Source organism: Crocodylus siamensis, chromosome 1, assembly GCF_052110815.1.
Source record: "Crocodylus siamensis isolate JL-2025a chromosome 1, ASM5211081v1, whole genome shotgun sequence".
Taxonomy (NCBI): domain Eukaryota; kingdom Metazoa; phylum Chordata; order Crocodylia; family Crocodylidae; genus Crocodylus; species Crocodylus siamensis.
In genome coordinates, this window is record NC_143395.1 from 78,302,831 (window position 1) to 78,330,303 (window position 27,473).

Genomic DNA, 27,473 nt, shown 5'->3' on the forward strand with positions numbered 1-27,473 from the left:
ACCACTTGCCTCAGCCCCGCTCCACCCTGACTGAGCTATTTTTGGTCATCTGATCTCTCCCATCCCTGGACAAACAACCCCACCAACCCTTCTCTGGACCTGCCAGTCTACTGTCCCTGGAGCTGCCAACCCCCCCCCCCCCATAGACCTATAAGACCCCCCTGATCCCACCCTGTGTTATTTACTTCTTTCCCCTGTGCAGCTCCTGGGTTTGGTGGACAGCTGTACACATCACTCCCACTCTACATTCACATAGCTTAAAGACCAAGTGCTAAATGCCTGTATGCACATACAGTGTCCTCATATAGAAGCATGGAACCCAGGTCTGTGTACTATTTCCTTAACTTAGTAACCAGTGTTTCAAGACACAATTCTCCATACAACTACAGCCTAGCTATTGGTAACTTCTATTGGCATTCTAATACATTTCCTCTTAAATAATAATCCTTTATATACCATGATTGCACGTGTCAGAATTCCTGGGAAATAGTGTCCTATATTATCCCTAAGTTCCTGTGAGGAAGACAATAGAGAAAGGTATTAAGAGGTTTGACTTTAACAGCAACAGGAAACTGCATTAGAATAAGATACTACACAGTGCCTCATATTATAAAGTTGCTTCTTCTCCCATTGTGGAAAATGGACTTAAGGCCTGAGAACAGGGGTTTATGAAAAAATGCAAATTATCACAGTGGCGAGCTTTATACTCATGTAAGAATGTTACCTTCCTTTATATTTTCTAGTTACTAAAACAAAGACATTGCCTATGGAAGGAATAATTGTTTTCAAAAACACTGAAAGCTCAAATGAAAGTTCAGAGTTTCTGTGAATGTTAGCATTTCCAAAAGTTGTAATTTTTTGTTTAAATTAAAGAAAGTTTTTCCCGCTTGTGTGTGCTAATTCTTCAAAATCTGGTGGGGCTCAAAGCTAGTTTAGAGTACTTTTATGGTATTTTTATTTCTTTAACAAGAAGTAACATGTTTTTTGTTTCCTTTTCCTTTTTGTTTTCTTTCCTGCAGTGAACCAGAATCTGAAAAACAGTGAGAAACAAAGGATGTGCGACAAAATATTGAACATAAAATCCAGTCCTATCCTCATTTTTCCTCTCTGGCTACAGAATTTTTGGTGGGTATTAGAACCTGTACAGTTCTCGGAGTCAGAAAATGGAATGATGGGTATATCATATAAGCACTCCAGAGTACTGCAGGCCAGGGGATTTGGCCCTGAATAGAGAAGAGATGAAAACCTGGCCCACTGAATTCAGTGGGCATACTGTTTTTGACTTCAGTGGAACCACTATTTCTCCAGGAAAAAATTAAAACATCTCACACTTGATCAAATATTTGATTAATTATGTTAGTGCATGAGTTATTCTTTTAGAGCTTTACTCTGATTATCATGTATGACGCAAAGGTCACATCCTCCAAAATTATTTTCCTGTGTTCCTTTTCAAAACTCTTACAATTATTTGTGTAGAAAATACCGCATTTGGTAATAAATAAATATAGAAATATACCTGTCACTTGCATGTTGTAAACATTTTTCAGAAAGTTATTTTTTTTTCTATTAGTAGTAGTAGATGTTTCATAGATTTCATAGAGATTAGGGCTGGAAGGGACCTCAGGAGATCATCGAGTCCAGTGAATTTCTGTTCATCAATTTTATTTTGTTCTTGTCACACTGTAGTATATACCAGTGTATCAGACTTCTTGTCAGCTTCACCTTTTTCATCTTTGAGACTTCCCTGAACCGAATGTTCCCAGTTGATCTGGATAGGTCATGTAGATAGATGTCTTAAATGGACATGTCTCAGTCCTCACATATAATATTAAGATTATTAAATGTGATTATTTTTCTTTAAAGAAGACTGTTAAATTTAGGGCACGTCTTATTACAGTAAATTAGAAGGATTTGACAATCTATGTCAAGTTGGGATGAGAGGATTTTATTTTCAACTCGATTTTCAAATAATACTATTATCAAGGAAAGGAAACTCTAAACTAGCTGTTGTAGGCGTGGATATTGGTCAGTACCCTCAGTTGTGACCCTAACACTATTTTCATTATCCATATATACATCTAATCCCATTTCAAGGCAATATAACTTCTGGTTTCATTTATCTCTTGTGGTAATCAGCCTTACAGAGAAATTATGTGGCGTTTTAATGAAAAAATCCTCAGATCATTTGCTGTTTTAAGTCTAATTCAATATCTCCTTTCTGGTTTTATTTGAATAATCATAGAATCATAGAAGTAGGGTTGGAAGGGACCTTGTAGATCTTCAAGTCCAACCCCCTGCCTGGGCAGGAGAAAAACTGGGCTCAAATGACTCCAGCCAGGTAGGCATCAAGCCTCTTCTTAAAGACCCCCAGGGTAGGAGCCAGCACCACTTCCCTTGGAAGTTGGTTCCAGATCCTAGCCGCCCTAACTGTGAAGTAGTTCTTACAGATGTCTAATCTAAACCTACTCTCCAACAATTTATGGCCGTTATTCCTTGTTATGCCAGGGGGCGCTAGGGGAAACAAGGTCCCTCCCAAACCCTTCTGGTCCCCCCTAGTGAGATTATGGTCACCAGATCCCCCCTCAGCCTTCTCTTGTGAAGGCTGAACAGGTTCAGGTCCTGCAGTCTCTCATTGTAGGGTTTGACCTGTTGTCCCCAGATCATGTGGGTGGCCCTCCTCTGGACCCTCTCAGTATGGTCCACATCCCTCCTGAAGTGGGGCGCACAGAACTGGACACAGTACTCCAGCTGTGGCCTGACCAGTGTTGCATAGAGGGGGAGGATCACCTCCTTGGACCTGCTTGAGATGCATCTGTAGATGCATGACAAGGTATGGTTGGCCTTCCTGACCATGTCCCCACACTGCCTGCCCATTTTCATCTTGGCATCAATGATGACTCCAAGATCCTTTTCTGCCTCTGCACTGATGAGAAGGGAGTTCCCCAGCCTGTAGGTATGCTGCTGGTTCTACCTCCCCAGGTGCATCACCTTGCACTTGTTAGTGTTGAAACCCATCCTATTCTCATCCGCCCACCTCTGTAACCTGTCTAGGTCAGATTTCAGCCTATTCCTCCCTTCTAGCATGCCCAGTTCCCCCCACATCTTAGTGTCATCTGCAAACCACCTGAACAGGGTGGTTTTTACCCCCTTGTCCAAGTTGCTGATGAAGATGTTGAACAGTGCAGGCCCAAGGACAGAGCCCTGGGGGACCCCACTGCCCACATCCCTCCAAGTCGAAAATGACCCATCCACTACCACTCTCTGGGTGCAGCCCTCCAGTCAGTTAGTGACCCATTTGACTGTGTAGGTGTCGACACCACAGTCCCCTAGTTTTTTAATGAGAATGGGGTGAGAGACAGTGTCGAAGGCCTTCCGAAAGTCCAGAAAGACTATGTCCGTTGCTACCCCTGCATCTAAGGATTTTGTGACCTGGTCATGGAAGGCCACCAGGTTGGTCTGACAGGACCTGCCTCTAATGAGCCCATGTTGGTTGCCCCTAAGCATAATCTCTCCTTGCTGGCCCCTCATGGACATGCACCATGATATTTCTCTCAAAAAGCTTACCCAGGATCGAGGTAAGACTAACTGGCCTATAGTTTCCTCGGTCCTTCTTCCTTCCTTTTTTGAAAATGGCAACCACATTGGCCCTTTTCCAGTCCTCTGGCACCACACCACAGCACCACGAGTGCTCATAAAGCCGTGCCAGAGGTCCTGCAATGACCTCTGCTAATTCCCTCAGCACTCTGGGGTAGAGATCAGCAGGACCAGCTGATTTAAATACATTCATTCCCTTCAGAAGTTCCCTGACTAGATCCTCTCTGACCCTAGGCCTGGGTACGCCTCCCCTGGGGCCTGAGGGGGGCCCAGTGAGGGGGCTAATCTGGTCCCTGCTCAGGAAAATGGAGGCAAAGAAATTGTTAAATAGGTTAGCTTTGTCATATGGCGTGATGACCAGCTTTTCTAGCATGTCTTGGAGAGGCCCCAAATCACCCGATACCTTCTTTTTACCCCCTTTGTATTTAAAACAGGACTTCTTGTTGTCCTTGATCTGGGTAGCTAGTCCCAGTTCCATGTCCACCTTGGACTTCCTGACTGCCCCCCTGCAGCTCTGAGCAACCAAGGTATAATCCTCCCTAGTGATGGCCCCTCCCTTCCATTTTAACTAGGAGATGTTCCCATATGCTTTTGGTGAGCCATGGGGGCTTTTGCACACTCTTGCCCCCTTTGATCCGTGTTGGGATTACCTCCCTTTGGTCTTAGATGATCATCTCCTTAAGGAACGACCACTCTTCTTGGACACCTGGCTCCCCTCCCCTCCGGGACCTTAGTGCCTTCCTGACTATTCTCTTTACCTCATTGAAGTCCACCCTCCTGAAGTCCAGGGCTGCTGCCTTTGCCACCTTGCGCTGGATGGTGAATTCCAGCAGGCAATAATTGCTATCACCCAGGTGGTCGAGCACCTGCAGCCCCCTCACCAGGTCCTCACCCATGGCCAGCACCAGATCCAACCAGCCGTCTCCCCTGGTGGGGCTGTGCACCTGTTGGGTTAAATGGAGGTCCTGTATTTTGGCTAGGAACCTACATGAGTGGTCAGGCCTGGCTGACTGCTCTTCCCAGCAGATCTCTGGAAAGTTCAGGTCACCCATGAGGACCACATACTTTGACCTAACTACCTCCTAACTACTAATCAGTTGAACCGTTGATTTGTGTAATGACATTATTACATTTCCATTGGTATTTTCTATCCAATGATTTATGTTTAAGTTTTTACTAATGTCTGGATCAGTGGTTCTCAGTTAGGTTGTTATGACACCCTGGGGTGCCCTGAGATCCTTTCTAGGGTACAGTGCGGTGTCATGCAATGTTTGTACTGTTAGGTGGGCAAATACAATTCACAAGATAAACCCAGAGATTTCAAGTAGGAATCCATGGTGTTAAAAATATGAGGTGCTGTGGTCCTTCTGAGTCCTTTGCCACACAAGAATTTCTGTTATCTTTCTATCGTCAAAAATTGAGTCGAAAACTAAGAGGTGATATCTTCCAGAGGTTGCCTTGAGTCTATTGAGGGATGCCTCATGTCTCAAAAGGTTGAGAACCAGTGGTCTAGATAATGTTCAAGTCTTTTCTTTAAATGTTTACAGCTAATTTAGAAACAGTAATATCTATTTTTTTATCCATGGATCTCAAATTCCTTCATAAATTTTACTAAATGGGCCCAATGCCATAGTAACTAGTGACATGATGTAACAGCTAAGCCTCACACACTGGATTAATTATTATATTTGTGTAACTATTATACTGGTTTAAGCATGAGAAAATGAACAGGTTGAAAGACTTGTGGAACATTGATGAGCCAGGAATAGAATCAAAGACCCCCAATGTTTTCATGTGCTTTATTCACTACATCACATTCCTTTTTGATGGTGGGGATGGTAACTCATATTTCCCATAGTACCAGCAATGGTACCATATATATAGTGCCAAAAATAGGAAGGTGGTAACCAATAGGGCTATGCGACGCTTTGGTCGCTTACCTGATTCAGTGGAGATTTGACTCGGTTTGGTGACTGAATCTCTGATTCCAAATCAAATTAGAAGTCCCTTTAATCTCTCTGAATCAAATTGGAACCCTCTGAATCAATTTGGAGTGATTTGGAAAGATTCAATGATTCGTACATTGACACAGCTTTAAATGTTTTTTCTACATACCTCAATGTACCAGGCAGCTCATGAATGCTGAGATGCTGGGGCAGCTGGAGCAACCCACAGAAGTGCATGGGGATAGGCACATGCTTGGCAGCAGACCTGGAATTGGACTAGAAGCACTTCCAGACCACTTCTGGGTCCACCGGGGAGTGTAAAGGCTCCGCCCCCTGGTGTCTCCCCCTGGCTTGGTGAATGGTGCCTCCTGGGTCTGGGGGGTGGGAACTTAGGGTCGCCCCACAGCCAATCACTGAGGCAGGGGGTTCAGGGGAGGAAGCCCCCTGCGTGCTTGGCAGTGGACCCAAAAGTGGGCTGGAAGTACTTCCAGTTCACTTCCTGGTTCACCACCGAACATGTGAGGGCCCCCCCGTGTTCCTGTGCAACGCTCCATCCACCGGCCATCACAGCATTCATGAGCTGTGCCTGGTACCTTGAGGTATGTAGAAAAAACATTTAAGGCTGTGTCTATTGCCGAATTGCTGATTCTCTGAATCAGCATCAAATCTTCAGATTCAGATTCGGCTGAATTGAATCAGGGACATTGATCCAAATCAATTAATCAAATCACTGTCCCCTATTTGGGCCAAATCCAAATTGAGTATGGCCTGTTTTACACACTCCTAGTAACCAGTCAAGTGGTCAAGTGTACTTATCCAAGTTATTAAACAAGCTGGATTTTATTAAAATATCATATAATCATGGGTTCACATTTCATCACCCATTCTTCTCTTGCAAACTGAAATAAATCCAGTGATGAGATATGATGAATTAAGGTATAGCACATGAATCAGGTCACCCAAGTCAGGTTGCATCACTATTTTGTCAGTAGTTTTTGTTAGGTGAACCTGAAAAGTTGACCTGTTATCTTTTGTGATACCCAAAATGCTTTCACATGAATTCATGTTCATATTGATTTTGTTACACTTTTACAAGTACTATATTTATAACAAATATATCTCCAAAACAGCCTGATGTTTTATTAAGGAATGTTTTATTTGCAGAGGGTAGGAAAAATAAAGAAAACTTACTTAAAATTTTTCCAAGAGAAACATGTCATATGTTTCAAATCTACTTGAGGAAAATTAGAATCATGTATACAGGATGGATAGAGCTTCTTTTTCTTCTCTCATTGAAGCAGATAATGATACTTTTATGTGACTTGCTGGTGAGAGGCCAGGATATTAACAGCACTGCAGTCACCCTATTCACCAATGGTTTCATTCTCAGTCTTAACTTAAAAATATACCTGGTTTATTTTGTAGAAATAAGCAAAAAGGTTGGGAGGGGCTAAATACCTTCATAAAACAAAACATTATGATTCCAGAAACCCTTAGGAGCAGCACTAATGCTTTTAAATGAAGGTTTTATTTGTCTCTGAGCTGCAAAAAGAAGTCACTAATGAGATGTCATTTAAATTCTAACACCTGTTTAATGGCACTTTTCCTCTTCCCCAAAGAGTGAGCTGTTTATGAATGTTTTCAGTTTTCCAAGTGTATCTACAAGAATTATTTTTCCATAAACAATGCTATATATTTTTCCTCAATATGTTTTAGTTACAAAGGAACAATATGATGGAAATGCTAGGTAATCTTTGTTGGTTTTATTCAATGTATTTGTAATAGCTATGTAAACCTAAACTGAGCATTCTAATTTGCAAAGAAAATATATTAATCAGGGTTCTCTATTTAACATGGTTGCATATTTAGAAAGAGATTAATGCAACATTTACAATGCAAGTACACCATTAAAATGATACTTAGAAGCATACTTTAAGCATGTTTAGGATACCACTAATGCAAAATGCTCTATACTCAAACAAAATGGTTCCACAAAGCACAATACTAAGAGGTCTAGGTTCTGACATGGGATCTGTGGGTGCTATGCCAGAACTAACTCTATGTGAAGCTAGATTTGCAGGATTGGGGTTTAAATAAGATTTACTATGTCATAGAAACAGATAGGACAGAAGAACAAGGATCAGGGATTATGGGGAAAATGTCAGATAATGACACTCAAAGGTCATTGTTGTGTTACAAGCAGGGCATGTCTACACGAGATGCTTTACTATGCATTAGGCTAATCTAACTCACAATAAAGCACCATTGTCTACATGTATGTGGGATTTACTGTGCAATAAATTAGGCTAATGTGTGGTTTGCTGGTACTAAGAAATAAAGATACTAGATTAATGGTGCATTAGCTACTGTGTAATAGTGCATATGTAGAGGCCAATGTTGGGCGCTAATCTGTTCCTGGTCAGTCATATCAGCAAGGAGCAGAGCCACATGGGTGGCAGTTCCTGCAGCCACATGGAAGGGATGGCTCCTTGGCCTCCAGACCCCTGACCTGACCCCTGGGGACTGTGGTAGCTGCTGCTCGCCCCGGGCATTGTGTCCCTCCTCTGCAAGTATGCACCAACCCCTGCCAGCACTCAGAGTCTGTGCCTGATCCCCCAAGGTCCCTGGCAGCAGCTAGGATGGTACCATCTCTAATGCTGGAGACAGTGTCCCAGGGCCCCAACTGGTTCAAGCAAGAGCTTGCCAACCTCATTGCAGTCTGGGGTGACACAGAGGTACAGAGGCAATTTGGCTGGGCATATGGTCAAACACTCATATCATCTACAAGGTAATGGCAGCCCACATGTGGAAGTAGGGCCACTAGTGGTCTGGACTCAAGTGCTGCATCAAGGTCAATGCCCTGCAGGCCAAGTGGGTCCACATCATGGGCCACAATCATCAGTCTGGAGCTGTCTGCAGGACCATGCCCTTCATGCGGCAGCTGGACCACATAATGGCTGTGAGGGACTCTGGCAAGACCCGTCATGTGTACTCAAGCATGGGAAAGCGGCCAAACCCTCTGCTGTGGCCCAGCAGTGATGATCACTCTCTGGGGAAGGGGTTCTCAGGACACCAGCCACAACCACAGGTCCTCAGCATCAAGTGGCAGCTCAGACAGCCTGGCCCAACATCCATCCCATCAACTCTGGGCCTGCACCCCAAGTAAGGCCAGGGATGACTTTAGTGGTGGGCAGTTCCAGCTCCACCCCAGATGGCATCTAGGTGCTATGTCTCTGTGCCCTGGGACACTGCAGGTAGCTGTACCACCTCACCACTGGCAGAGACAGTCCAATCAACAGGTGTGTCTGCCACACCTGTCCAGTAAGCTCCACACAAGGAGGAGGCCCAGCAGGGGAAGGGGGCACTGTTACTACCCATGCCAATACATTTTCCCATTCCCAGGCTACCTGCTTGGAGCCAGGGGCCCCACAGGGAGGGTTGGGACCCCCTCTCCTTCTCACCCTGCCTGGCTGATCTCCCTCTAGCCTGCCCAAGTTTCTTGTTCCAACCTGCAGGGAGGTGGGAGGGGAGACCATACTGAGCAGCCAGTACCCTCCCAGCCAGGCAGCCAGGACCCTGTCACATGCAGAGAAACTCATCGATTGCAGCAGTGATCTCCGTCTTGGCTGCAGGGATCAGACATTTAGTGTAGGCAGAGATAACCCTCCAGACAGTGGCACACATTGCAGGGAAATGTGGGCTTGCCTGAAGCTCAGGGCCCCACACAAGGTTTCCAGCTGCACCCAGGGGGCACCATAGCAATCAATAGCAGCAGGGCATAGTGGGTTGGGCATCCCTTGATGTGCTCAGACAGATCATCATGGCATGAATGGGATATTCTCAGCAGAGGTACACTTGAGGAGAAGGTCACACGTGGGGAAAGCCCTGGCCCAAGGTGCCTTTCCAGAAAGGGCCACCTGGGGGAGGGTGGGGATGTTATCAAATCTGTGTCCCAGCCAGGAGGGTGCCCCTCTCTCCCAGAACCTGGACACTGCAGGCCTAGCAGCATGGATCAAACTGTCTGGCTTATAGCAGAGAGAAGTGGGAGGGAGTCAGGAGGAGCTGTAGCCCATCCTGGTTAGGGAAGAAAGAAGGCAACCTGCCTGCTGCAAGCAGCAAGCATCCCACCTGCCCCTGCAGAGGGAGTGGGGATGGAGGGCTCACCTGTGGCAGGGCCCACTCAGACAACTTAACATGGTCTCTGCCACCTGTGCATGCACCACCCCCAATCTGAAACCCAGCAGTACACAGCCTCTTCGTACAGTGCAGGTTCTCTCTGAAATGTTGCAAAGTCTCACAAAGAGCCTCTCTGTCCTTGCTTTACATGTCCAGGAGCTTCACAGAGGGGAGAAGCACCAGCCACCAGTGGGGTTGTGTCTGCAAGGATGCCACCACCATTGGCTGGCACCATCTGCGCGCTCTGACTATGCCAGTGGTGCACACAGGACGGCACCCTGCTGCTGGACCAAATGGTCACAGCAGTGGAGGAGCAACTTGAAGACTCACAGGCCTGGTAAGCCCAGGACCTGGATCAGGAACTGGAGAGGGCCCAGGAGGACCACACCCCCCAGGAAAGGATCCTCACCCTTAAGGAGAGGCATTTCACCCTTCTCAAGAGGCTGCTCAAGTCCCAGGAGTAACAGTCCTCCATGGTGGTCCAGGCAGAAGAGACAACTGATGAGGATCATTGGGTGCTGGACCCATCCTAGCACTGGCAGTCAGTTTCATGACACCCAGTGCCAAACCCCTAGTCCTGGCTCCAGCTCTGGCTGCATTTGGCTCTGGCAGCTGCCCACAGCCCAGACCCTTGCTCCAGCCCTGCTTGTCCCTGACAGCCATCCACAGCCCACCACCAAGCCTCTCAATGGACTTGGAATGAGGTTCAGGGACAAATGCAGTGATCAGGGCCCCCTGGGTCCCAGAGCAGCTTGGTCCCCCACCTGGGACACTAGCCACTGCTCGCCTGGCTGCCATGTGGCCCCTGACCAGAAGCTGCCAGCAGCCAGGCTAGCACTGCATGAGGGCCCTGCTGACTCTGGCCCTGTGGTGGAGGATGGGGAGCAGGCTGATCAGGCTGGATAGCTCCCACCCTTGTCCCTGGGTGAGCCCCCAGCCTGCTGGCCTCACCACAGCATCTGCACCTATGGTGGTGCCACCAGGGGCTGGGGTGCCAGATGCCTTTCCCTAGGATCTGTGCCATAAGCACTTCCACCCCACTGTTCCCCCCCATCAGCAGTTGACAAAGCACAATGTACATAGTTGTACAGGAAGTGGGTCCTTTACTGTTGGTGCATGTTGGGGTTAGGGAGGGGTGTGTGGAAGGCAGGAAAGGAGGAAGTGTGCTGTTGGGGAAGGAGGTGGGTCTTGTTGGGGATGAGGAGGGAGGTATGCTATTGTGTGGCGGAGGGAAATACTGTTTGGTGTTTGTTGCTAACTGTCTTTAGTATGTGTGGTCCTGGGGTTGCCCTGCATGCCTGGGGTTCATGGGCAGCCACTCAGGCAACATACTGTGGGGTGTGGAGGAGGAAGTGATCCATGAGCACCTCATGGACATGGTGCCCTGGCCACAACTGCTGGAGGGGGAGGGTGGGGAGTACTGGCCACAGGCTCCCAGGACAGCATCCCCTCCCAGCGTGCCCCTGCCCCTCCTGTGCCCCCTGGCATCTGAGAAGCTTCAGCCAGAGTCTGCAGCTTTCCCTGGCTGCTGCAGGAGGCAGAGAAGGGAAGGAGTAGCTCTACATCTGACTGCTCCTGTTGGGTGCAACAGTGTGCAAGTGTAGACACATTCCTGGCCTACTCTTAACACTCCTTAATTTACTGTGGAGTAACATTAAGGTGCATTAATTGCATGTGTAGATGCACCAACAGAGGAATAAAGGCAGGTCTGTGCCATGCAGAATTTTAGCATACAGGGCTGCTGTGTCACAGTGGAGAGGCAGCACAGATAGCCTCCAGCTTTAGCAATTATTTTTGCATTCTCCTCCTCCCAAAAAGTTATGCCCAGCAGTAGCAAAACTGAATAGGGTGATCAGAGCAATGCTGCCCTGTGCACCACTGCTGCCTAGGATGTGGAGCTGCCCTGCTATACCTCTGGTACCTGAGGTTCATGCCTCAGTCACCTTCACTGCTCCTCCCCCCCCACAGTTATACAACTGGTTACACAAGCACAATGTTCCTTTGCTTCTGAAATTTTTTAAAATAAAGCACTTTAATGTGTAAATGAACTCAATCATTAGTATAGCGTAGCATCCAAAATGAGAGAAGGAATGGAAGCCCATATTGGAAGGCCAACCTACAGAAATTAATTTTGAAGAGAAATCTGGAGCAAGAGAGTGAGGTTACTTATTATTTGTATTGAGAGACTGGACATCACTATACCAGGCACCATGCACAAACTTAATGAAAAGATGGTAAGTGTCTCGGACAGGTTACAGTCTAAAGTGAGAGGTAATAGATGAATGAAACAAACAGATGTGGAAAGAATCACACCTATACCTAGATCTCATATACCACTCCTTGTTCCTACACAGAAGGCCACAGGATAGGTGGTGTGACATTGATTGTGACTGCTAAAGCAAACTACTGCACTGAGAAGCACAGTTTGCCGAGGAGGTGAGAAGCCTACAATGATGAAAGAACAGGCTAGGGACTATTTAAAAAAGCTGGAAATATACAAGTCCCTAGGGCTAGATGTAATGCACTAGGATGCTGAGGGAATTGGATGATGAAATTGCTGAGCCACTAGCCATCATTTTTGAAAACTTATGGCTATCAGGCCCTGGATGGTTTAAGAAGGGCAAACATAGTGCCCATATTTAAGAAAGGGAAAAAGGAGAATCCAGGGAACTAGAGACCTGTCAGCCTTACCTCTGTCTCTGGAAAAATCATGGAGCAGATCCTCAAAAAATTTATTTGCAACCACTTGGAGGAAAAGAAAGTGATTAGGAACAAACAGTCAGCATGGATTCACCAAGGGCAAGTCATGCCTGACCAACCTGATTGTCTTGTATGATGAGATGACTGGCTGTGTGGATGCAGGGAGACCTGTGGGTGTGGCATACCTTGATTTTAGCAAGACTTTTGATGCAGTCTCCATTAACATTCCCTCAGGCAAGCTAAAGAAGTATGGCCTGGATGAATGGATTGTAAGGTGGATAGAAACCTGGCTGAAGCACAGCCCTCAGTGGGTAGTAATCAATGGCTCAGTGTCTAGTTGGCAGCCAATATCAAGTACAGTGCCCCAGGGGTCAGTCCTGGGGCTGGTTTTTTTCAATATCTTCATCAACGACCTGTAAAATGGCATAAAGTGCACCCTCAGTAAGTCTGCAGATGACACCAAGCTGTGGGGAGTAGTAAATACAGTGGAGGGTAGAACTAGGATTAAGAGTGACCTAGATAAATTGGAGGATTGGGCCAAAAGAAATCTCATGAGGTTCAACAGGGACAAGTGCAAAGTTCTGCACTTAGAATGGAGCAATCCCATTCACCAGTACAGGCTGGGGGCTTATTGGCTGGGCAGCAGCTCTTCAGAAAAAGACCTGGTGGTTGCAGTGGACAATAAGCTGAATATGAGCCACCAGTGTCCTTTTTGCAAAGAAGGCTAATGGTATACTGGGCTTCATTGGTAGGTTTGTTGCCAGCAGGTCAAGAGAAATGTGAGGCCACATTTGGAGTACTGTGTTCAGTTTTGGGGCCCCCACTACAGAAAGGATGTGGATAAATTGGAGAGAGTCCAGAGGAGGGCAACAAAAATGGTTTAGGGGCTAGGGGACATGACTTATGAGGAGAAGCTGAGGGAACGGGGCTTATTTAGTTTGCAAAAGAGAAGACTGAGATGGGACTTAATAACAGTCTTCAACTACCTAAAGGGAGCTTTGAAAGAGGATGGAGCTAGATCATTCTCAGTGATGGCAGATGACAGAACAAGGAGCACTGGTCTCAGGTTGTAACAAGGGAAGTTTAGGTTAGATATTAGGAACAATTTTCTTACTAGCAGGGTAAAACACTGGAGCAGGTTAACTAGAGAGGTGGTGGAATCTCCATCCTTGGAGGTTTTCAAGATCTACACAAAGCTTTCGCTTGGATGATCTAGTTGGGGATGGTCCTGCTTTGACCAGGGAGTTGGACTAGATGACCTCCTGAGGTCCCTTCTAACCCTATTTTCTATGATTCTATGAACAGTTTTAAGCTTTGTTTTATACAGTATGGCTTGGCAGCCTTTTACAAATGCAGGCTATCTGATGCCATACACCACCATTCCCCCTCTGGTCTACAGGACAGCTGGAGCAACTGGCTGGAGCAGCCAAAGGCAACTGGCAAGCCATTAGCAAAACACAACAGATCAAATGGCTAAGGATCAGCACACCCTTAACAAAATAAAGACTGGACCAGACCTTTGCAGGTCAGATCCAATCCTTTTGTGGGCCAGATCTGGGCTATGCATCAGCCTCCTCTTGTATAGTGTTACTCCAGCCATGAGGGTTAGTATAAAAATAGTTAGCCACTTACAAGCAGGGCTGGATTATGACATGTTGGCGTCCTAAGCTAGGGGTTCTATGTTGCGGCCCAGCAAACTGAGGACCGGAAGTGGCTACGGACCGGCAAACTGTGGACCACTACGCAGAGCCCCACAGCTGTCTGGAACACAAGTAAAGACACTTCCACCCTTGGGTGTGGGGGTAGACCCAAACCTCAACTGTGGCTGCCATGGGCCCTGAGGGAGGAGTCACGACCTCTCCACCCAGCTCTGCGGGGCCGCAGTTTGCTGGTCCACAGTCATTTCTGGTCTGGCAGCCAACCCTTTCTGGCCCGCAGGTTGGTTCATAATGTGAGGCCCTAAGATGAAGCTTACTTAACTTATGCCTAAATCTGGTACTGCCTACAAGAGAAGACAATTATAGGAGCAGCAAAAGGGGATAGACAGCACTCTGCTAGGTTATGTATGGGGAGCAATTAAGCTTTGGATTGTATGAAATTCCTGAAATATGGCAGGAGTGGGGACCTGATTCCCTTAAGCTCCTTTGAGATATGCAAATATTGGAGGGATTCTTCACCAGTCCCAACAAGATTTGGTTTGGCATGGCCAACAGCAATGATTTGCAGAGTTTCCTAAAGTTTTTTAAAATGTATATGGTCTTCTTTAGGAGTGCTCAGTGAGGGTCAGTTGTCTTTAAGAAAGGGCCCATATTGATTGACTGTGCCCCTTTTAACATGCTGGATGTGTGACAAAAGAATATTGTGTCTGTCAGTAGGAGTCAAAATAACGACAAGCCTTTTAATGACGTTAAGAGCAGGTTCTTGTATGCTAAAGCTACTTAACCTGCCTTTTGGATGTAACTTGAGTGAACCAGATTTTTTTTTCAAAAGGAAGAATGGCTCAGCTCTGTTTAAAGATCCATAGAACATCAGCTCTACAGTTTAAGCATTCTTTGAAAGAGCAGAGAAAATTATTTCAGAGATTGCTGGATCTTACTTTATTACTTTTTAAAAAAGAAACTACTGTAAAGTTTCTCCTTGTGATTCTTTTTCTTTCTGTTTTCTAGTTTGAACCTTTTCCTCTCCCACCAGATCATAGCATTTTCTGTAATTCTTCATGGTCTCATATGTTGTTCAGCAAACCCCAAGCTGATTTTTGTTTCAGATTTATAGAAGATTTTATTTTTTATATATTTTAGAGATTGGTGCCCTCTTGCATTTCTGATCGCTAGAACCATCATTTCGAGGAGACTGCAGTCTAAAGAACAGGAGCTTAGTCAGAATGCTCTATAATTACCCGCTGGCTTCATTCAAATGGGATGATACATACCTTGCATGGTGCTAAAGGAAATAAGTATATTCATTTCCTATCCAGTTCCCACCTTGCATTATAAAAGCCAAATATCCATTCTGTAAATAGAGATGAATCAGCAATCCGTATAATATCTATTCATCATACATATTTCACAAGGAGGATATTATGGTGACTGGAAAGTTCTTACAAAAATAATATGGAAATCCGGAACTTGATGTGGAGTGTCAGAGAGCTTCTTACTATTATTTACCTTATCAGCTTTTGCTTTCTGAAATCAATGGAAGGGCATCAAGTTCAGCTAATCCATATTTCTGAGTATGAAATTGAATTTATAGTCTGTAGTATGTTGACTACCGCTCGCATTTAAGGCATAATTGATTTTTATTGAAAAGCCAGCAGGCACATCAAAAATTTCCACAAACCACAAGGATGTTAAATTTTACCCTGTTTAGATAATAGTGTTGCTTTATTTATCCTTTAAAATGAAGCTTTTATATTTATATCAGCAAATATTGTGAAAGTGTGACTGATGCCTTGTGAAACCATCAATCCATAGTTTTGTTAAACTCTACACTACTGAAATAAGCAACTTTTATATTCCTAAAGTAAATGTCTATGGTTGGTTTGTTTTAAGAATAAATGGAATAATAAATCTGCACAAAAGAAACCATTTCAAGTCATAGAGAAAAGTTGTTTTTCTTCATTTCAACAAAAAGCTTGTACAATTACCTCTTCTCTCTTCCCCTCCCCATTTTTGGTATTGTTTTTTATTTCCGCCTCATTTTTTAACCAATAAAGTGCAGTTTTGTATCTGATTTTAATTGCTTATGGATAGCAGGCCAACTAATCCATATTAACGGGCATTGATGTAGTTTCCAAGGCATTCACTTCACCGCCTTCAGGTACTAAGGTAATCTTAATCACAGACTAGATTTTAGTACTGACAAACCCTTTGTGATGAGCTTCTTCTCAACCAATTAAACCAGTGCTGATTTTATTTTTTTTCAGTCATGTGGGCTAAGCTAATTTCTTATGCATATCTCTGCACTTCCCTTATTACATCACATCACTGAACATATGCATTAGGTATTAAAAGTTGTGTATAACCAAAAAGAGAGAGAAAAAGTAGCATTGTCCACAAGGTCTTTTCTAATAAGAAAATAACATTTACGGGAATTTTAAAAGCTAAGAAGTGAGCATTGTATGTGGTTTTCTGAAAAGTGTTCAAAATGATTTGTCAAATGCATAGAAATGCAAAAACCTGCAGAGTTTATACATTAGCTTCTTAGAGTAAAACCACCAGGAAGAAGTATTATACTTTTCAGAAACAAAGATATTTGCAAAGCAGTGTGCAACAGGCATGGGCACATATCCTTTTAATAAGTAACAGGATTTTGCCCGGCTTTGCCACCTACCACTTTGAAAAATTCACCTCAAACAGTCTATAAACTTCTGTCTCTCTCTCCAACCTCTACAACATTGAGAATTTGAATTCTCAAATTCTTAACTTTTCTTTTGTTATTGGGTAAGCACACGTTTTCTTTCCCTGCTAAGATATTACAGAACATGCTTAAAAGGTATAGTAAAAAACAGCACGAAGTCCCAAAACTGGAAACAGTACTCCAAGTGAGGCTTCACCAGTTCTGAACAGAATGGAAGAATCATAGAAAACAAGGGTTGGAAGGAAACTCAAGAGATCGTCTAGTCCAACCCCCTGCTCAAAGCAGGACCATCTCCAACTCCAGCTAGGTAATTGCAGACAGAGCTTTGTTAACTGAGCCTTAAAAACCTCCATGGATGCAGATTCCACCACCTCTCCAGGTAACCTGTTCCAGTAATTCACCATGCTCCAAGTGAGAAATGTTTTCTTAATATCAAACCTAAACCTCCCTTTGCTGCAACTTGAGACCATTGCTCGCCGTTCTGTCATCTGTCACCACTGAGAACAGTCTAGCTCCATCTTCTTTCAAAACTCCCTTTAGGTAGTTGAAGGCTGCTAGTAAATCCTGTCTCAATCTTCTCTTCTGCAGACTAAGTCCAGTTCCCTCGGCCCCTCCACAGAAGTCATGTGACCCAGCTCCCTCACCATTTTTGTTGCCCTTTCCTGGACTCTATCTAACTTCTCTACATCCTTTCTATCTGGGGGGCCCAAAACTGGACACAGTACTCCAGATGTGACCTCACCAGTCCCAAATAGAAGGGAATAATTACTTCGCTCAAGCTGCTGTCAATGCTCCTCCTAATGCATCCCAGTATTCTGCTAGCTCTCTTAGCAACAAGGGCACACTGTCAATTCATACCCAGCTTATCGTCCACTGCAACCCTCAGGTCCTTTTCTGCAGCACTTGTGCTTAGTTAATTGGTCCCAAGCCTGCCCCAATTGTTTGGGACCTTTCCTGCTCGCTACAGGTTTTCAAAGATAATGGCCAGCAACTCTGCAATCACATCAAACAACTCTCCCAGCACCCTCGGGTGCACTGCAACTGGCCCCATGGACTTGTACATGTCCACTGTTTCTAAATAGTCCCTGGCCTCTTCTTTCATTGTTGTTGGCTGCTCACTTTCTCCCTAAACTATGCCGTAGTCTGAGAGCTGACCTTGCCTGTGAAAACTGAGGTAAGAAAGGCATTGAGTACTCATCATCTGTCATTAGTTTTTTTTCCCCATTCAGTAAGGGGCCCACCCTTTCCCTGCCCTTCCTCTTGTTGCTAACATACTTGTAAAAACCCTTCTTGTTACCCTTTATATTCCTTGCTCCCTCCAAACGTGCTTTGGCCTTCCTAATTTCATCACTGTATTCCTGAGCAATATTTTTATATTCCTCAGTAGTCATCTGCCTAAGCTTCCACTTCTTGTAAGTTTCCGCTTTTGCATTTAAGCTCACAGAACAGTTCTCTGCTAAGCCAAGATGGTCACCTGCTGCATTTGCTATTCTTCCTGCATATCAGTAAGGTTTCTTTAACCAGCTTTCCTGGACTCCATTTCTCCTCAGACTGGCCTCCCTGGGGATCCTGCCCATCAGTTTCTTCAGGGAGTCAAAATCTGCATTTCTGAAGTCCAGAGTCCATACTCTACTGCTCTCCTTTTTTCCTTTGTCAGGATCCTGAATTTGATCATCTCGTGGTCACTGCTGCCCAAGTTGCCATCCACTTTTACATCCCCTACCAAGTCTCCCCTGTTTGTGAGTAGCAGAATAAGAAGAGCACAGCCCTAGTCGATCTCTCCAGCACTTACACCAGGAAGTTATCTTCAATACTCTCCAAAAATTTCCTAAATTGCCTCTGTACTGCTGTATTGTTCTCCCAGCAAATGTCAGGGTGATTGAAATCCCCCATGAGAACCAGGGCTTGTTATTTGGAAACTTCTGCTGGTTGTCTGAAGAAAGTCTCATTTACTTCATCACCTTGGTCTGGTGGTCAATAGCAGAAACCCACCATGACATCACCCTTGTTACTCTCCCCCCTATCCTTAACATAGAGAATTTCAACTGTCCTTCCCTTGGCTTGCAATTGCCAAGGCAACCACATCCATTGGCTTGCAAATTACACTCCTATTTATACAGCCCAGTATGTTGTTGGCCTTTTTCACAACACAAGCACACTGTTACCTCATATTCTACTTATGAGCTACTGTAACCTCCAGGTTCATCTCTGAAATATTGCAATCAAGCCAATAATTCCTCAGTCTATATTAGTGCATGTAATTATTTTGTCCAGAGTATAGGACTTTGCATCTGTTTTGTTGGATTTCAGCTAGTTGGTGTGATCCAGGAAGTTAATAGGGCTTAATTCTAGAATGTAGTTCTTGTGGGGAATACTTTAGGGGCTTGATTTTGGGTTTTTTATCTTGGAAAATAAGAGCTCCCTTCACTCACCTGGACATGGGTCCTGCTGTGGCTGTCCCCTTGCTGCTGTGTGGTGCTGAGCAGCCTTGATATGCTAGTGCCCTGCTCCTGCCCATGCCATTGCCCCTCACTCCCAACCCACATCCGCCACAGATCCCCCAGCCCTGCTGGTGCCCCTCATTCCGAACCTGCAGCCACCTGCCCTGCCAGTGACCCTGCTGCCCCCTGCCCCCAAGCCCCAGTGTGTGGGGAAGGGTGTGTGTGTGCGTGTGTGAGGAAGTGGGATATGTGTGGGGCAGGAGGTTGTGGGCATAGATGATGTCCCACCCACTGGACCACAAAGGTGGTTCCTGCGTCGTGCCAGTCCAGCCAGGCTGCAGCCCTGTGTCCCACTGTGGGTGAAGAAACCTGGGAAGCACATGGACCTCCATGCCCCCCATCACATTGCCCCCCCAGGCCCACTATGCATTGCCTATGCCCCCCCACCCAACCCAACCCCACCCCACATGTCACCTGGTCCTCTCCACATAAACTTACCATCAAGGAGTTGCCAGAGCTGCTCTGCACCATGCTGCCTAGCTGCACTGCCAACCATGTGCATGTGTATACACACACATGTGTGTGGTATCCCTGTCTGATCACCCTCCTCCCTTCCCTCCACCCTCCCTCCCAGCCCCAAGCAGCCTCTTTCAGGATGAAACTTTGCTAACCTGCAAGGGGAAACCCATGATTTCCTGGGATTTGCTCCTTTAAAGGGGAAAATCTATGATTTTTCCCTTTAAAGGAGAAAATTACATTTTTTTCTGCAGGAAACAGAAAACCCGGATCCCTTTTTTTTTTTTTATCCTCCGAAGTGTTTGCAGCCTCTCACAATGTTGTGTTTTCTGAAAATCTTATCAGTTTGTCCTCTAGCCCTGCACCCAAGTCATTCTTAAATAAAAATAGCAAACTATTGGTCACAGAATGGACCACTGGTAGAATGTCACTTGAGGCCTCCTGCCATTATTTGCACTCTGGAAATATCTAGGAACCCGAGTCATAGACCTAAATTCTATTATACCAGGTTGGCCAAGATCCAGACTGAGGGTTGGATCTAGCCCACAGAGCCATGTTATCCCTGGGGCTGTCCACAGAGGTGGAAGCAGAAGTAGCATAAATTGCATTCAATTTTGTGGCTCTAGAAGACATGGCAGTTAACACTGCCACCACTTGCCATGCTGCCAAATTTCCTGACCCATGTGGAGTGCAGAACCTTGCCATCTGGCCCATGGGACTGAATATGGGGTTAGAAATTTGGTAGCAGGAGGAGTGGAGGCTGTGGAGGGCCAGTAGGGGGTGCTGCTGCACTGAACCACCCACCTCACTGCACCTGACCACATACCAGGCTCCAAGTACCTCCCTGGGGGCATCTCACACCTGGCCAACCCCCTTCCTGAAGCATACCTGCTAGCCTGGGGGTATCATTGCCACCACCCAGGGGTCTGGACTGTTTCTGGGCCCTGTGCCCCCTGGGGCACATAGGCCTTGTAGTCCTTGAGGGTGCTTGATCCACTGCAAAAGCTTGGGGTGCTTCCTTTAGCCTGAAGCATAAAACGTAGCATCCTTTAGTCAGCAGGACCAAGGAGGCACAAAGGCATTTATCTCCCAACAAGTTTGCCACTCTTGGTACGGTGAAGAACTTTATTGGTTACAGAGGCAAGGCGTGGGGAAGGGGGAAGGATAGAGAAGTATTACAAAATAATCTTAGAGCAAACAGCGTGGCTGGGTAGCCTACCTCTTAAGAACGCTTGGATGCTTATCTTGCTGGGGTGATCTGACCCCAGCTGACTTCCTGCTTCTTGGGCAGGGGGCTGGACCTGATGATCTTGCGAGGTCCCTTCCAGCCCTAATGTATAGGAAATCTAGGAAATCATGCATCTGAGTTACTGCAAGCTATATATCTAGTTAGGTTTCAAGTAGCTTACTTACAAGTATCATCCAGAGGCTGATAGAGCTTTCCTCTGGAGGTAGAAAGTTTGTAGTGTGTCCATGTTTTGAGAGACAGAGAGCTGCAGATGCTCAACTGCTCCGTGTGTCTTCATCATGGCTGCTCTTCCTCCTTCTTCCTGGGGCCCCCTTTCATCTCCTATCATGACCTCCTCACAAAGGTCCCACTAGGAGCAGCCCCATTGGCTGCTGACTAGTGCTTTCAGATGACAAGATTAACCAGGTGAGAGATCGAATCACCTGACCTGCAGTGGTGGGAAACTTGACAAAGAGGAGCAGGTTCCCCTCTCCCTCAGGAATGTCTCCAGCCCTGTTACCATGGAGACCAGGTATATCCAAGAGTTTGTGACCAGAGGGGGACAGGCAGGCAGAGAGGTTGATTCATCCACAGAGGCTGTTACCCCTCTAAGAGCTGCAGCAATTAACACTACTGCCACTAAATTCCAGCCCTGCGGGCTAGCTGGCATGACTGCACACCAGATCTGCCCCACAGATCAGCTCTGCACTGGGGCAGGGGGAAGCAGATGTGTTGGGCACCACTGAATGATACTAATTGCTGTACACAAAACAAAAAGGCAGTCCTTTCCTTAAAATGCTTATAACCTATATATAAGACAGCAGCTGCATTCAGACTGGCAAGGAAGCGGAAGGAAACTGTGAGAAGTAATGGTTTTACTGAGATAATTTTAATTTTTATACGGTGTCCAGATGGGCCAGGAATTTATTACAGGGCATCTGAAATGTACTGAGTTTTTATTTTATAACTAGAACATGTTTGTTCTGGTTGTGTTATTTCTACACAAAGCAGACTTTGGTCTGTATTCGCAACCAACAGGTAGAATGAGGCTGGTGTAATGAAAGCCCTTTGGAGGGAAGAGTTGAAGGAATGTAGATAAAAGTTAAACTGCTCCAAGTGAATCATGATGGCACTTGTTCAGTATCTAATTTGAGGGGTGAAAAAAGCTCCTCTGTATTCTGAGAAATGTAGATGCGTCTCAGAGTCACAAGCTTTCAGTTAATAAACCCAGCACTTCTGTTTTAATTATATGTTTGCCTTTTTGTGTGGTTATTTTATATTTCTAAAAATACTGCTACAGAAGTCTGCCCCTTCCTCCCCCTTTATTTTAAAAAAAAAAGATCTTGTTCCTGAACGCTTGCTCATTAACCAAATCACAGGTACTGGCATTGTATTTAGCATGGCTGATCTTTTGTTTCTCTCTACCTTTAACATCATCTTATGCAAAGAATCATAGGGGCTCCATATACTTGCAATGAATTTTAAAATACAATTCTGAGGCTACCAAAGTTAACAATATGCATGTCCTCATCTTTGCTGAAACATCAGGAGCAGCACCATCACTTTAAAAACAGACTGGTATTCTTGAAGGGAGTACTAGATCTAACAGTTTTCCACTGAAGCCATTCAAAATTTGCTTCATCGAAAATGTGACTCTCTTGAAGCTTTATTGAGCTTTCGGAACTGAAACAGAGCTTTATATTTTCAAACATGGGCACCTAAAGTTAGTCTCTGAAATCCCTCTTTCGGTACAAAACTAAAAATGAATTGATTATTCAGAGGGGCTGAGCCCTTGCACTACTCATTATCTTCAGTTCTGGCCTCTCTTCCTGATAATTAGGCCACTTTATGAAGGTCAATAAATATGGATTTAGGACCCTAAATTCAGGAATGCTGACTTGAAATTCTTTTAAACAAAATGGCTTCAGAGTTTTGTTCCAGAAAAGAGGCATATCATTGACAGCCACAAATTATGTCCCAACTGCATTAGGGACTTGGCTCTTGGATGTGTCTTTGGTTTAGAATTTGTCACATGTATACCAACACCAGGTATGTGACTTGTGTATGTGCACAAGTGTGTATGTATGTGTGTGGCTATATGCTGTCTACTATACCATATCTTTTCACCTTAAGTTAAAGGATGCAATACGTGACAGTACCCTATGAACAAATCTCACCCATCCATGGACTTATGAAGCCAGACTCTAATCTACCTATTAGGTGTCTAAATAGAGTTAAGAGCCTAAGCATGATTCTATTTCAGCCTGTTTGACTCCCCGAAAATCCATTAATGCATCTACCTTTGTAACATACCATCATATTACCTGAGTGATTGGCTTGCGAAAAAATTCCATAAGAAGGAGGACACACACAGATTTTACATTAACTGTTTTTCAGTTGCTTGAGCAGGGCAGAATAGAATTGCACTTAAGCTTCCATTTACACACCTAGGTGTCCATTTTACACACATAGTAGGTAAAATAGACTCTGGCTCATACTGTTTATTCACACATGAGTTACACTAAAGGCAGTGTTCTGAAACATACACCATTCAATTACAAGTACCTGTGGGATGCTGAATATAAGAAAGAACTGTATTCTTGCACAAATACAATATAGATCTACCATGGTAAAATTTTGCTTTGTATCCATAGGAGTTTTTACTTACTGATACAATGAATTTGTCTCTGCATTAATGGAAAATTTCCAATAGATATTTTATTTCAGAAATAACTTGGAGTTCCATGGTCTTAACCATGAAAAGGTAATGGAGGTGGTATGTGCACGTGTTTGTGTGTGTGAACGGATGGGGGGAGAACTGATGTTGAAATAAAACAAGTTTTCTTCCATGAAACAATTCACTAATTTCTAGAACGAACCTGAAAGGTTTCTAAATTTTTTGGTAATTGCTTCACACTCCCAAATTGGTTTTTTTTTTCCCCACTAAAAAAAAGTATCGGTAGAGATAAAGACAAATTCTTTGGCCATTTTTCTTTCTGAGCTTATCTATATAATATCATTCGTAATGCTTAATACATTTAAAAACTAGATTTGGCTAACTCAGTGTCAGGCTGATAATTGGAAATGGGTAAAGTCAAAATATTGACTTAGGGAAAATTCAGACCCATCTAAGCCCATAGCATAACAAGGGTGGGGTTACTAAGTAAGCAGCCGAAAACACTAACTTGGGGATGAGGTACAAAACTAACATCTGACTGCACTATTGTGCTTGCAGCATTGTGGCAGTCGGAAATCACAGCTTCCTCCATGCATCCCACTACCCTTGTACCTGGCTGCCTTGTTACACTCTGATCTTAACTCACCTAAACACATTTCAATTTTCTTCTAGTAGCAAATACCACTGAAGCACCACGAGACTAGTTTATCTTTTCAGAAAAGAATACTGGATGCATTTTACATTAAGATTAATGTTTGTAAATGTAGAAAGCTCTGTCTATGCAACATTATGGTTCAGATCTTAAATGTACACAATTCAAGAAATTCAGTTATGGTTCCTAGAGATTCATTATGTCTAATTTTTTCTGGTAATGGAATGAATACCATTACATATACCATTTACCTTCAAAATAAAAGTCCAAAGTAACCAAATTTGTTTTAACAGAAACCTTAGCTTTGAATTCCATGATTTTTGTGCGTTCCAATTCTGAATCATAATATTGTTTTTATGGACTCCCTTTTTAATAAAGAGGAGAGTGAGAAGAAAAATAGAGAACTATGATTAATCACACTTTTAGAAACACAAATAATAAAAATTGAAATAATGGTATGTTCAAATAAGTACTTCTGACTGATTTGAGGCTGAAATATGTGGTCTGAGACATATAATTCAAAGGCTGCATTGTTGGATTTTAAAGTAAATGCAGCAGGTCAAATTCTGCCTTTTGCTTTATCCCCATAATCCTAGTGACACCATTGTCATACCCTGGATATAGCAAAGGTAGGGGCCTGGCTTTTTGCTGCAGTACAGTCTACCTGCAAGACTGTTTTATGGTATGACGTGCAAAGAAAAAAAATATAAAGTGGAAAATCACATAAGTTCCTACATAATGTAATAAAAAAGGGTTTGAAAATAAATTCTGCTTTCCTGCATGTACATACTTCCCAGCAATTGTAGAAGGACTTATATGAGTTTCTCTGAGGACCTACAGCTTAAATATCCTTTTTTATGCTTGGGCTATTGCTTTTTGTATTATGATACGATCACAATGTGCTAAAGATGACAATGCCCACACAACAGGTTCAAAACAGAGCCTCTACTAGCGTAAACTACCATTGGTCCATTGAAGCCAGTAGTGCTAATCCTTGTAGAACACATGTATTTGCTTACAGTCTAAGGCTCGGATCCTGCATGGATTCAGTTGTGTTATAAACCTCTCCATATGACCAGTTCTGTTTTCTGATTTGTTCTGTTGCCAGGTTTCTTACATCTGTCTTGCCTCTCAGCCATGATGGGCAGACAGCAATGTACAGGGAAGTATCTCACAGGTAACAAATGCCTTTGTTCTCTGGTGAAATCAGATGATAATGAAAAAACAGTGTTATTATTTATTCACACTGTCCATGCAACTTGTGCACACCTTAAAACCTTGTATTTCCTTTTACCCTAAAACGTTACTTTATCATTTAGTAAATCTTTTTTGCTTCAAAGGTGTAACCCAAAGAAAAAGATTTATTTGCACTGTTTAAAATATTTTGCTCTCTATATTTTTCCTTTTCATGATATAATAGTTGGAAATAATATTTGGCTAGTCCTCCGTTAGGAAGAGGGTGTGTGTGATATTTACCTCTTAAGTGATGGAAGGTCATGGTAATGTTAATTTTCACAAGAGACATTTCAGAATTACTTCCATTTTGATCTTCTTCATAGGATCTGTTGAGCAACCACATGAAGATCATTATATTACTTTACTGAGCATGGTGCAGAGATTTAGATTTCAAGAAAAAGGGATTTCAGTCATCCCAAAATGAGGTTTCTAAGGGTAATTGTTGGGATGCTAAGAAGAGACCAAGTGAAGAATGACTGGATGAAAAAGTATGCTAAATTAGAAGTTGTAAAACATAACTGGAAAGAAGGAGGGTATTATGGTTTGACCATGTGAAAAGAATGTATAAGAACATGATACTGAACATGAATCTTCCACGCCCCTGGAGGCTGGTGGGGCATGGCGACTGCCTGCAGGCAGCGGCAGTGTAGGCTGCAGTGGGAGCATATTGGTGGTGAGTGGGGAGCTCCCACAGGCAGCCATGGTGGTGATGGCAGGGGGGTGGGTGGTGAGCACCAACCAGCAGTCAGCAACCACCTGCAGATGCCACTGGCAGCAGCGGCCAGCAGTGATCTGGGACTGCCTGCAGACACCACCGGCAGTGCCGGTGCGGGCGGGGGGAAGCAGTGGTGAGTGGCAATGGCCCATAGGCACCACTGGCAGCATTAACAGTGCTTTTCGCAGGGAGTACACTGCCAATCTCAAGGGGTGCACATGCACCAGCGTGAACCCCTTCCTGTCAGCAATGATACTGAGTGAGCTGGTGCAGGGGGCTGGACCTAATGATCTTCCAAAGTCCCTTCCAGCCTTATAATCTATGACTCTATGAACTACTGCAGATGCATAATTGGAAGATGATGAGGAAGATGGGAAGGCAAAGCACAGAAGAACACTATTACAGGAAGTGATTCCCGGGAAGACATTGTGGTGGCAAAAAGTTAGCATAGATAGAGTTAGCATGCTGTCACACCCAGTAGGATGTGCTGCAACTAGCACCTGATGATGATGATAAGTACCAGAAGTAAATTTCCAGCATAGTCTCAGAAGAGATTAAGCTTCTGTGGGAGACAAATCTGGGCTTCCTGAGCTTGTGAATGTATTACTTACACTTCTTTAAAAAGTTCCTTAGCTTTGATGTCCATCACTGCCTTCTTTGACCTGTTACGGGTAATCTGATTGATTTATTGTCTTTCAGAGCTTTTCATTTATACCACAGCTTTTCTTATAAAGGGATTATTTAGGTAAGGTTACATTTGGGTTCTCATTTAATTATCTCCTCCCATGCTCAATGGAAAACCTCCTCCCCTTTTTTTCAAGATATACTGAGCACTTTTTAGTTGGATACTGTAACAACCATATTCCTTTTTCATATCTAATATGAAATCCCAGATATGAAATGAAATGAAAATGTCCTTATCCTTCTGCAGTGAATTTATTTCCCTAAGATGTTTTAACCAATATCAGTCTTCATTTATTTAGGCTCTGATTCCCCTTATACAGTCTGATCACTAAATAGCTGTGTGATCTATAACAGTAAAGTGCTGATTTCTGTAGTGATACAAACAGTACCTTTAGAGAGCGAGGCTAAGTTACCTGTAATTGCTGCTGTGGAAAGATTGTACCCTGTATTGATCTATGCTTGGCCACATACGCCCTCTCTAGAGTTAGGTTATGGTTTGTTAGGTTACAGCCTTATGGATTTAGCTCTTTATGTCCAGGAGAAGGGATCTCT

The 27,473-nt window shown here is 44.2% G+C and overlaps 1 protein-coding gene and 1 long non-coding RNA gene across 2 annotated transcripts in view; one reads left to right on the top strand and one right to left on the bottom strand.

Annotated features, from left to right (window-relative positions):
* LOC149872951 (uncharacterized) overlaps positions 1-1,416 on the top strand; it is a 550,350-nt gene extending 548,934 nt beyond the window's left edge. The window contains exon 20 of the mRNA XM_090037132.1: positions 1,020-1,416. The gene's annotated coding sequence lies outside the window, so the exon portion shown is untranslated. The remainder of the gene's footprint in view (positions 1-1,019) is intronic.
* LOC149872952 (uncharacterized) overlaps positions 1-21,276 on the bottom strand; it is a 35,202-nt gene extending 13,926 nt beyond the window's left edge. The window contains exon 1 of the long non-coding RNA XR_016440928.1: positions 21,143-21,276. This is a non-coding gene — a long non-coding RNA (uncharacterized LOC149872952). The remainder of the gene's footprint in view (positions 1-21,142) is intronic.
* Positions 21,277-27,473: the final 6,197 nt, after the last annotated feature.